The sequence below is a fragment of the Microtus ochrogaster genome, chromosome 2 (assembly GCF_000317375.1).
Source record: "Microtus ochrogaster isolate Prairie Vole_2 chromosome 2, MicOch1.0, whole genome shotgun sequence".
Classification (NCBI taxonomy): domain Eukaryota; kingdom Metazoa; phylum Chordata; class Mammalia; order Rodentia; family Cricetidae; genus Microtus; species Microtus ochrogaster.
The window spans coordinates 79,869,169-79,882,586 of record NC_022010.1 but is presented as its reverse complement, the minus strand read 5'-3'; positions in this window follow the sequence as shown (position 1 = coordinate 79,882,586).

Genomic DNA, 13,418 nt, shown 5'->3' with positions numbered 1-13,418 from the left:
TCTTCAATGCCCGTCAACCTTTCTGAAGTAGTCAGTGCTGTAAGAAACAGACATATCTCACTGTTGAGAAAAGTCTACTTTCTTAAAACCTTTTAAATACCATTTCTCTAGGTCTTTGAAGTGTTGAAGATTATCTCTCTAAGTGATATGAGTCTTTGTATATCTAGAAAACCTATATAACAGGTGTACAAATTTGACTATTAGGAATGATTATTTATTACTCTGTAATTTTAATTATACATTATATTTTTAAATAAGCTGTATAAACATAATACCTTAAACAAGAATGGAAATGTACATATAACAAAATTGACTTTAAATTTATATAAATAAAACAAAGTATTCAGTTCTATAACTTATCACCTATTATTATTATTATTATTATTATAAATTGACTGTGATAGTTACTCATTTATAGTCAATGCATTTTAAATGAAAGCAAATATTTATAAATAGTAATTTTAAAAATTTGGGTGGGTTTTTTTCCAAAGTGCTTTCTTCTGTTCATTGGAGAAAGTATTTTTAAGTTTCATGGAGACCTATCAGGGGGTGTTGTTACATCAAACCACAAGAGCCTTCAAGGAATCTACAAGTTCTCATCTTTTGTGGAAACAAAAGCAGAACCACTTTTCCAAAGTAACATATACATATTTTCAAATTTTAAAGTCAAGATACCATTAAAATATATACATTGGCTTAGTTTAGCATTCCACAGAATCACAACTCTCTTCAGTTAGCTCATTAACAGTCAAAAAATTAAAAGAAAACATGATAATATAGCTAACACAGACTCTCTGTGTATATTTCATATTTACGTGGCTTATTTTTTATTCTATTACTTTTTAATATTTATTTTATTATCTTTACTCCTTAAATGTATGCCTATTTGTACTCTTAAATTGATTTTACTATCTCCTTAAAGATTTTGTTTTATTTTTCAAGGTTTTTTTTTGTATAACTGCCTATACCCATTTTCTTTTCTTCTTAAGCCTATGTATATTTTTTAAATGTATTATGATCAATCAATAATGTTAGTTTAGTCTGAATCTGTCTTTATTGCATATCTGTAATCCTTTTTGACCACTGCTGTAAAATGTTAAGCAGGTGTAGAAAGGACCAGAGTGGCCACTTTGGCTCCTGGTTCCACCCTGCTCAGATTTCCAACAAAGCTGAAATCTGTTTACCAGCAGCTCTGGGAGCCATCTTTACCACCCCAACTAAAGAAGCAGTTGGGTCATGTTGCCACCTAAAAACTTGCAGTACACTGTACACAAACTCCATTCATGTGTTCTTATAGGATTTCTTGAAAGAACCAGAGCCATTTGTAATACCACCATGAACCAAGAAGCTTTCTCTTAAAGGTGCCATGCAGTTTTTGCTGCTAACACTGAGTCAAGAATCCTTTTCTTAAAGGAGTTTCACCTCTGCTTGCCACCAGCAAACAGAGCCTGTGTGAAAAACTGGCTACCAAGAAGCTCCAATTGTCTTACATTTTTGAGGGTCTAGAAGCCCTTTTTAAAAGCTTTCTTAAATTTTATGTGGATATTCTTGACACATGTTTGGGTACCAATTGTATGTGTAGACTGTTCTTTCATTTTCTGGCCTTCCAGACCCAATTAATCACACAAAACTATGTTAAATACAACACTGGTTGGCCAGCAGCTCAGGCATATTTCTAGCTAGCTCTTTTATCTTAAATTAACCCTTTTCTATTATTTTATATTTATGATGAGGCTTCTGGATTTTACCTTTTGTTTCTTGGGAAACTACATGGTATCTGCGTGACTCTGCCTTCTTTCCTCCTCTATCTCTACTTGGATTTCCTACCTTGCCATATTCTACTCTGCCATATAGGTCAAAGTAGCTTTTTATTAACCAATAGTAATAAAACATATTTACATCTTACAGAGGGTAATCCCATATCAATACAATACAAAATAAAATGAATAATGTAAATGTCTTGAAATAATAGTTAGAAATGGGATGAAATGTATGTATTTCCCAAGAAACAAAAATAAGCTTAAAGATCAAAACCATAAAACAACTGAAAATGATTGAATTATAGGTAAAATCACACAACTAAATTTTGAAACTCATCTCAAGAGTATTTTAGTAGAGTTCTAAAATGAGCAGAAACAAAGAATGATAGACAAAATAGTAACAAAATAATATTGAAGATTTGTGGAACAGCAACAAAATAAAAACTATAGAAGGGTAATATCAGTAAAAATGCTAATGTAGAGGGCTAATATCATTCTTAAGGGGTCCTACCCCTTGAGAAACAACTACAAACAACTAATGAGAGTCGAGAGAGGTAGAATTAGCTTTTGCTTGAAATCAGCTCCCCTATTGGCTACCTAATACATAGTAGTCAACCCAAAAACCATAGACACATACACAAGAAAAAGGAGCAGCTTTTATGTATATATTTTGTCTGTAGTATGAGCTGCAGGCCTTTTCCCACAGCCTGGCTCCTGGCCGCCTGGCTAGCTTATGCCCCAAAATAACAACACACAAATTGTATTCATTTAAATACTGCCTGGCCCATTAGCTCTAGCTTCTTACTGGCTAATTCTTACACCTTGATTACCCATTTCTATTAATGTGTGTAGCACCCCAAGGTGTGCTTACCAGGAAGATTCTAGCCTACGTCCATCCTGGGTCAGAGCTTCATCGTGTCTGCCTGGGAGAGGGGAGAGTGGTGTCTGAGCTCACTTCCTCTTCCTCCCAGCATTCTGTTCTGTTTACTCCACCCACCTATATTCTAACCTATCAGGGCCAAGCAGTTTCTTTATTAATTAACCAATCACCTTCCTCCATCATTTGTCTATTAATATATATGATTCCCTGCACACATTTGTATGTGTGTGATCTGGGAGGTCCTTCTGTCTATGTGTTGCTTTTATTACTTAATTGAATAAAGAACTGGCTTGGACTATAGCATGGGAGCAAGAAGGAAGAGTTAGAGGGACAATATGAAGCCACAGCTGGAGATAGATGTACTGAAACTTTGCTGGTAAGCCACTACCATGTGGTGATACACAGATTAATGGAGATGGGTTAAATTAATATTGTAAGAGCTAGCCAATAAGAAGCTAGAACTAATAGTTCAAGAAATGATTTGATTAATACAGTTTCTGTGTGATTATTTTGGGTTTAAGCTATCTGGGCTGCTGGGATGAACAAGCAGCTCTTCTACAACAAATTGGTACCAAATTTGGGGCCAACTAAATCCACTAGAAAACCCTAAAGAGCCTGAAAAGAAACTCTAGATACAAAAATACAGAGTTTAAAACAGCTTCTTGCTGTTTGCCGGTTGTATGTGGCAGCACCAATTACTTCGAAAAGAAGATGGGCATCAAAGAAGCTCCTTAGCCATTTGGGCAAGAAACAACTCTTGCCTGAAATGCTTAACTGAACATGCAAGACCTACAGAGAAATGACTTGCCTAAAGTTGACATGGTCCTTTAGGGTTCCTGCTTCATGAAAAAAAATCTTCCAGACACATTCAGGACACAGAAGAAAGTGACTGATGAATTGCCAATAGGCAGAACTGTCTTTGCAATTTCCAGCTTGATGGAAAAGTCTGCTAGATACTATGGGTATGTAGGCTGAAAATGGATGCCCCAATGGTACAGAAGAACTTTGGGTGACTGTACAGGCAATGAGATGCCTCTGTCTTTTCTAGAGTTTTGGAAGTTGCTTACAATATACTTCCTGCTTACTTAGGTCATAATACATCCTTCTGGAGTCTTTGATGGAGTTGAAGAATTTATAGTGATAATTATAGTTTTCCTTAGTTATGATAAAGGATAAAGTAGATACAAATATTGTAACTGTAATTCTTGTTTTACACCTGTTTTGTTATATGTAATTTTACTATGTTAAAGTTAAAGCCTTCCTTTTTGTTTAAACAGGAAAGTGGAAATGGTGGGGGAGGTCCTTCTGTTTATGTGTTGCTTTTATTGACTAATGAATAAAGAACTGGTTTGGCTTATAGCATGGGAGTAGGAAGGCAGAGTTAGAGCAACACCGTGGAGCCACCAGAGTCAGACATACCGAAACTTTGCTGGTAAGCCACTGTCACGTGGCAATACATGGATTAATAGAGATGTGTTAAATTAATTTTGTAAGAGTTAACCAATAAAAACTAGAGCTAATAAGCTAAGCAGTGATTTAATTAATACAGGTTCTATGTGATTATTTCGGGTCTAAGCTAGCTGGGCAGCTAGAATGAATAACAATAAAAGAAAAAGAAGTTATTACTTTAATAATGGGGTGAGAGAACACAGAGGAACTGGCAGATTGTAATGAAATGGTTAAGTTATATAATTATATTTTAATCAAAAATTTAAAATATAATAATAAAACATCACTTCATATGTGAGGAAACAAGCAAAGGTAAAACATGCATTTTATTTAGTATTAGAAACCATGAAGAAAAAAGGTAATGTAAAGAAATATTTAGAATATTGATTGTAAACACAGCATCAACTAATACTTCTGAGTCCTGTGAAATTTTTCCTCAAATATGAAGAAAAAAACTAGAATTTATTTTATACATGTAAAATAAAAGGTAATTTGTTTTCAGTAAATTGCCTTGTAGAAACGGTTTTAAAAAGTTTCATATTGCAAAAGAAAATATTGGGCATTGACTTGGCTCTAAATAACAAATAAAGCATAGTATGAACGAATGTACAATTGTGAATATAAAATTTCATAGTTGTTATAAATAATCACATGAGTCTATATATAAATGGGTGGAATCTATAACTGTATTTATATATACTGACTTATATGGGGCTCCTATGATAGGAATTCTAAGAGGGTTAAGAGGATAGAATTGGTAGAAATGTACCACAAGAACACAACCCATGAAATCAACTGATCTGGACTCATGGGGGATCCCAGAGATCAGGAATCTGTAGGGTCTGACCTAGAGCCTCTACATATATGTTTTGGCTGAGTAGTTTGGTGTTCTTGTGAGACTCCTAGAAATGGGAACAGGATCATCTCTTTTGCCTGCTTGGGAGAGACTTTTCCCACTACTGCGATGCCTCATTCATCCTTGATGTAATGTTATGTACCTGGTTTTATTGTAGCTTGCTATGCCCTGTTTGGTTGATGTCCATGGGAAGCCTGCTCTTCTCTAAGGAGAGGCTGGGAGGATGGATTTGGGGGACAGAGAAGCGAGGATAAAAGACTGAGTAGTGGGAGGGAGATGACATATGGAATCTGCGTTGTGGATGTAATATACAAAAGAAGAATAAAGAAAAGTTAACAAGAGTGCATTTTTTATCTTGAACTCAATTTTAAAACAATATAAGGCACAAGTACAACTTTTTGAGGAAATTAACTTCATATTTGAACAGAATTCATTGTTAGAAATTACCTTCTTGTACTGAATGAAATAATATCCTTCTAATGTTTTATGACTTTGTTTTTATTTTTATTTATTTCTTTTAGTAATTTTTTGAGAATCTCATAAATTGTATTTGACTTTAGTCTTCTCTCTCTTTTTCCCAGGTCAATGCCACTTCCCTACTCATTCAATTTAATGTCCTTTTTTTCATTTTTTTTTTAAATCCCTGAAATACAGTTGGTGCTATCATGCACTCCTGGACTGTGGCCATCCAGAGGAGCATGGTCAACCTACCAGGGACCACAGCCTTAATGTAAAACAATTCTTCCTCTCACAGCAATTATCAATTGTTGATAGCTCCTTAGTTACACATGGGCTTCCTGCTCATCACCCTCCTTCATGATAGAATTTTGTCTGGCTTGTACTTGTGCTAAAAGAGAAAAAAAAATTGGAAGAAATGCTATTTTAAGACACACCATCTATTATATGTCATAGTTTTAGTTATTTGAGAGTACACATGGATTCATTATAAATGTATGTTTTAAACTGAATAAGTCTACTCATAAATATTACTTATGTACTAAGAAATTATGGAGAATATAGTATAAAATCATCAAAATCTCAAAACTATAGAGAACAAAATATAAAATAAAATCAGGCACCAAGAACAAGAAGCATAAGCAGAAAACAGTAACATATGTTATATGTTAATACAACTGTATGAATAATCACTTGAAGTATCCATATTTCAAATGGAACAATTATAAACAATATTGGTGAATAAAAGATAAAACTAGATTGCAGGTATGTAAAGAAACTCACTTTAAAATATGACACAGAGTATAAAAATAAATGGAAAGAAAAAAAAACACTGCCATGCTCATACAAAACAACAGAAACAGAAAGTAGTAGTGAAGAAGGATGCATTAGCTCAGAATTGAGTATAATAAAAGGTTATTTATTTAGGGTTAGACACAGATCACAATCCTCTGTTGGAATGGGGAATAGCAACCGAATCCCACAGCCAGAAAAGATGCCAGTTTCATGCTTTACTTTGACATATATAGTATAAGAGGCCACGCCCAAGTGGGCAGGTAACTTAAAGACTACTGACGGTAGGAATTCTCACAGCATAGTAGCAGAAGTATGTTTCAAATCAGACCATCTTTAAAGCAAGAGTCATTCTTTATGATCAAGAAAGATACACACAATAATAAAGAAGTCAATTCTCCATCCAGATAAGATATCCTATGCCTAACAATAAATTATTAAACTACATGAGGTAAAAATTGGAAAAACTATAAAGAGAAACTGAAAAATCAGCTGTCATAGTTGGATACTTAAATATCTCTATGTCTGAAATGAACAATTTCAACTAGTAGAAAATCGATAAGGAGGGCATAGGGATGTAGCTGGTTTGGCTGGCTACAAGCTTGAAATGAGCAGAGCTCTAGGCTTGATATTCAGCACTGCATAAGCTGGGTATGGTGGTATGCACCTGTATTGCTTGAACTTTGAAGGAAGCAGCTGAAGGATAAAAAATTCAAAGTCATCCTTGACTACTTTGTGATTTTTCAGCCAATTTGGAATGCATGAGATCCTAGCTTGGGGAAATAAATTTCTTAAAAAGCAGTTAAGATGAAGATAGCCTTTAATATTTGGGTAAAGATAGTATCTATAGTCAGTAGGATAGACATTCTTCTGATGTGATACTGCATTCTAGACTATACAGTACAGAAAATTTAAAAGTGTAAGACAATATAATGCAAATAATCCAATGATAAAATTAATAGCTGGAAAAGAAGTAAAGCATTATAGAATGTATACAGGTTAAACAACACATTCCTAAATTACATATTTGTCAAAGAAAACATCTCAGGAGAAAATTTTAAAAAACTAAATAAAAAGGCAAATTGCATACGAATATTGTGAAATTTAGCAAAAGTATTAATTTATATGACTGGGCTTATATATTTGAAAAAAATAAAATTTTAATTAATGATGTCAGTTCCCACAATAGGAAATCAGAAAAAAAGTTAAAAGCAACTATTAAAAAAACATAAAATTTAGAACAAAAATAAATGAAATTAGTAACAAGAAATCAATAGAGAAAAATCAGTGAGACCGAACGTTGAAATGATAAAAAAAATATATGGGGTGTTCGTAAATGAAAGAGCATATAGAATTGAAGCTGTGGGGGTTACAGAAATGATAATGAAAGATTGCTATGGACACTACACACCTCCTTCAAAGACACAGTGTGAAAATGACTGCCAAGATAGAAAACCCAAGATGTGATCCAGGAGAGAAAGAATCAATAAGGTGGAGTTTGTTCACATTCAGCTCTCTTCTGAGAACAAAAATGTTCAAAGAATAAGAAGACAGATCCAGAGTAGTAGAAAACACTTGGAAAAAATACATTTCATAAAGGATGATTATCCTAAATGTACAAAGAACACTTAGATCTCAAAGACAAAGAAAAACAAAGTCAAATTTGACAGACTTTCAAAGACCCCATATGAAAGAAAACATACGTATAAAAAAGAAGATTATGAAAAAATATAGGGACTGGACTGAAAGTGTATAACTATTAGTATGGTGAAAATATTGCATCACATGTTGGTAGGAATTTATAGCAAAAGAAACTCCCTTGTTATCAGTTGAAATGTAAGACAGAACAGTCACTTTAAAAGGAAGTTTGTCACTTTTACCAAAATAACCAACTCTTAATACAGAATTCAGAAACCCAACTCTTTGACATACAATCAAACAAAATTTAAAAAATATCATTTATCCCCTAAAGCCTACACAATATACATTCAGAAGTTACAAGTATTTTTTTTTAATTTGGAAGAAAACAAGTGTCCTTATAATGTACAAGATATAGTCATAAGGACATTGAAAAATTATCAATGAAAAGAAACTAAAATATCTATGAAAAGACTCAGAGAACCTTAAATGTATATCACTAAGTGAAAGATGCCATATTGAAAACACTATTTTCTTTGTGTTTCAAATTATAAAGCTTTCTGTGGTTTCCAGAATTTGTGAATGGAAGAATGAATGAATAAACAAAAGAATAATGGATTTTTAGAACAATGAATGTATTCTGTATAATATAATGAAGTTGATACATATTATTATATTTTTGTCCGAAACATAGAATATGTAGTACGTAGAGAAGCTGCATGTTTCACTATTGACTTACTGTGATTATGATGTCTCAAATGAGTTTGTTCTTTACAGGAAAAAGTCTGCTCAGGTAGGAGAATTTAACAATGATAAACGCCATGCATATGAGAAAGAAAAAAGCTGGAAGCAAAATATCTCTACCTTTCAATTTTACGGTTATTTTCACAGGCTCTAAATATTTTGTTTTGCAAAACAGATAAGTCTAGAGTAAGGAGAAAAACCTGAAGAACCAGTTAATAGTCCACTTTTTAAAAAAGTATAGTCAGTTTATGGTAGACATGAATTTCATAGGAGGTTATTGTGTTATTTCTGCCATGATTAAAAGTCTAACTGCTCCCTCAGCTGAAACAATTTTATTTTCCTAAGTGAGGCCACAGTGAAACTAGCAAACTAGATTCTTTCGTGGGTAGAAAGCACTGAAACAAAAGAGTGTAGACTTGTAAGAAATGTAACTCAGCAATAAAAGACAGGTTAAGATCCCTACAAGATGGGATGTGCGAGGAGGTTTTGTTTTGGGTACTTATGAGTTTTTGAATTTTTTTCTTTTTAGATCCTACTGCATGTACTGGCTTTGTGGGAGTCCAGTCTGTTTGAATGCTCACCTTCCTAGACCTGGATGGAGGGGGAAGGACCTTGGACTTCCCACAGGGCAGGGAACCCTGACTGCTCTTTGGACTGGAGAGGGAAGGGGAGGAGGAGGGGAGAGGGGGAAGGAAATGGGAGAACGGGAGGAGGTGGAAATTTTTAAGTAAAAATAAATTTAAAAAAAAGAAAAAAATAAAATTTTAGACATAAGACATTTTCGATATATCAAAAGAGAATACATAATTTGAACAAGTATAAGTTAATGTTGCTTACCAAGTTGGACTATTTTGTAAGGTTTTGGGGGCTGTTGGCCCATAATTCACCTTTATTTTGTAATCTAAATTAATTAGAAAAACATGGTTAAAATTTATTTACCACAATCTTTAAACTTAAACAACTAACAGTCAGTAATTGTTTCAGAAAAAAAATTAAGGCAACTGCTTACATGATATCTATTCTTGATCACATAATGGTAAATAGGTTTTATCCTAACCCTTATGCACTTATAAACATAAGGATTTATGTCACCTGAATAACCTGAATAGCAAATAAATTGCATATATTGGAAAAGGCTTGGACATGGAATTTTTGCTTAAAAAAAAGCGACCTGTTTCAAATGTATTCCATTGCTTACTGGAGAGTAATACAACACATTTCCTTAATTTAGGCATAATCATCATTATTCTCATTATTCTAATTGATAAAATGTAACATTAAAATGATAAATACCTTTTGAGATATTCACTATGTACTTCTGGTCCTGTGCATAATTTGCATACTCACGTATGAAGAGTCATTCAATATTTTCAAAAGTAAAAATTCTCTGTAGTATGTTACTCTTTCATATTTTATTTCTTTAATGATTTTTTTATGTTTTACACAAAAGCCAATTTGACAAGCTTCAGATATAGTTTCAGTGTATCCCTCAAGGACTACTGTGCTTGGTATTCAATATGTTGGTACTTAATATGGACTTTGTAAGAGGCAGAAGACCCTGTAAGCCGTAAGGGCATTTGAAATCTGGTTAGTGCACTAAGGATACCACCCTTGAAAGCTATGGATGCAACTGTCCACAGATAATGTTTACTCCTCAGAACAATAGAGTTTTTTACAGCAGTAAACTTGACTCCTCCTCTACCTCTAGATTTCTGTCCTTCCATGGACCACCCTGAAGATTGAGAACTTTCAATAACACTTCCTGTAAATAAAGGACTAAATGTTCACCTGGGTTCCAGAGATTGGAGAAGCTCAGATAAACAACTAGTTATTTTTTCATTCAATTGGAGAGAAGCATTCATCCTGATGTACTTCCTGCCTATGTGTGATCAAGTATATGCAGAGCAGTTGGGTTGACCAAACTAGTTTAGGGACATGAAAATATGTGGATTGTTATCTTATATAAACAATAGCCTCCAGAATCTCAGGAAATTCCAGTCCTTGTGGAAGGGGCTTACAAGGTACAGGCTCTCACAATTACCAAAAAGTTGCTGAAAATCTACAAAATGAATTTTTTCTTTAATGTGTCACTGGCTTTTAGAAAAGTCAGGGAATTTTCTAAAGACACTAAAATGCCTCTGATTTTGGTTTGGAAATAGAGTTCTCATGTTTGATTAGAGAACAGTGCCACTCAAATAACTCAGAGGTTTTGCAGACTCAGCCTTCCTTTGAAAGAACACTGATTTTCATAAATACTCACTTCCGATTAGGACCCACTAGAAATCCCTAAGGACTTCCATCTAAAGGAGCCAGGCCGTTTCCATGAAAGCCACGTGCTTACAATGCTCCCTGTGCAATTAAGCTTCTTGTATATGACCCACTTCTCTAGTACTGAATGATGACATCATGTCTGAGTGTGTGTTGAGGAGAGCTCATTTCAGGTCAAGGAGTCTTTACTGGTTCATACCTAGCAAGAATTCATCATTGAGCCTTTAGCCGGAGATTCTGATAACATAGTTAAGGCATTATTTCACCAAATAAATGCCAGTAAATATATTTATTGCTTTCTAATTTTCTGATTCCTTGGTTCCCAAATTTAGAAGCTTTGTTTTGAGTACAAGTTCAGGATTTCAAATTAATGAATCTTAGTGGTAGAAAAAGCTGATTTCTTCCATTGCAGACGTGGAAGAACTGATTTGGTATGTGCAGACGGCAATTTGTTCTAATGGTTTATCTTTGTTCCTAACAACTTTTGCTTGTGTATATTTCCACCTGTTAAATTACTCTATAATTTACTGTTTCCTGCCATTTGACAAGAAAACATTACAATCACAATAAAAAGTAATTTAAGGCTATTACCAATCAATGAAAGATGTCCCAGTCTAAAATGAGATTGAAATAATTTATGGGGATTTTTCAGTCACATTAGAATGCAGATTATTCCACAGGGGGGAATTGACTTCTGCAGAACTGCAAGCATCATATATTTTCTAATAAGTTCTCACAGCTGAAACAATGTCATTATTGGAAGGCAGCGCAGGAAATTCAGTGCAAGCTGAAGAATCTTACAAATAAATGTTGGCACCGAAAGGATATTTGTGGACCCATAAGTCACTAATGGATCTGAAGTTAATGCAAAATGAAGTTAATGCTACATTAAACCTAACAGGCACATCAGGTTTAATACTGGGAAATGACTCACCACAAGTGTGTGTTGACTGACTTTTTATACCCTTTACCCTAGGAAAACTTTCCTAATAGCAGCTAGCAGTTTGGCCATGGTTTCCCATCCCTCCCCACTGCTCACTAAAGCACAAAACTGAAATGCAGAAAGGAAGCATTTTATGAAGCCCCTGAAAGGTAACTACTGCCATTCTTCTTGGCTTGGCAAATGAAAGCTTTGAGTTTGAAGACTATGTGAGCAACAGAAACCCAAGTGTGGGTTCTTACTATTTTATGTTGAGCACCTAGCTGCTGAGTTTCATTTATTTATAAATCAACTGACATTTACCAACATTATTTGGCAGAGACAAAATTTCAAATGAATTTTCAGGAACTTCTTAGAATTATACACATGATTGGAAAATGAACCATTCTAAATCAGCATACCCCTGCCTCATGAAAAAGCAAATGTAGGATACTTCTAAAATCTTCTTTAACTTTTTCCTTTTCCCATTACTATCACTTCCCACTGGTAAAATGAATGTTGTACCACTAGGTACCCTATTGATAGTGAAAATATGACTCTCCAAATGATTTGACAATAGAAACTTAATTACAGTTTTTGAGGGATGGGTGGGGAAGTAAAAAAAAGTTAACTAAGAATGTCAGTTTACTGAGTTCACTAAAAAACTTTTACCTGAAAATATGAATTTTATGAGATCCCTTACGCTAGAATAGAGAAAAATTGGAATAATATAGAGCAAAAATAATTACAATTATTCATTTGATGAACCATTGCCATTTGCTTAAGCATTTAAGTTTCAAAAATATGAATATTTCTGTCAAAATTAGAATTATTAGAGTTAAGACCAATGCATAGATTCCAGTAAGCACCTCAGAAGCATTCTCTTATTAAAATTTTTTATAAGAAAAAACATTTTCCTTTAAACAAATCCAATGTCTTGATAGAAGAAAATATCAATTTCTTTCTTTAAATTGAGCATATATTTGATGCGGCCGAAATCTGTAGTATCAGACTGAACACTATCATAGGTGAAAAAGATATAACAGCATGTATAAGATGGACAGATCTTCACACCTTTGCAAGTTTTATAATTATAAGTCTCCTTAAGATTGAAGAAAGCCAAATATTGCTGATTACATCACTATGTATGTAGTTAATTAAATTGTTGGGCATATGATACCTTTAATTTATCAGAAAGACATGTACTATTAGTAGAGATTACAACATCCTTATTTTTTGTTTTAATTTTACTGTAGGAGTTTTGAATTATAAGGTGTACCTGAATGAACATAGCGTGAGATCAACTTGACCCCACCAGGCCATGTAAATAACTTCAAAGGCTCCCCGCCCCTTTCCTCAGGGGAAGAAAACTAAGAATGCTCCTATGTTTGGAACAGAAGGAGATATAGTCTGTAACAGACCCTGCCATGATAAAGAAAAGCTGCCCTTGCTTTTCTTGAAGTGAGGTTCCTAAGTCTCCCCAAAGTTCATGCATTTGGTCACAAAGTTGTAGTGTATAGGTGGAGGCTGCTTGTTTGTTTCCTGCCTACCCAGACCAGAAATAATGACACAGAAAACTTTATTTATTGCAACACTGCATGGCTAATGACTATAGAGTATTTCTAGCTAGCTCTTACATCTTATATTAATCCATTT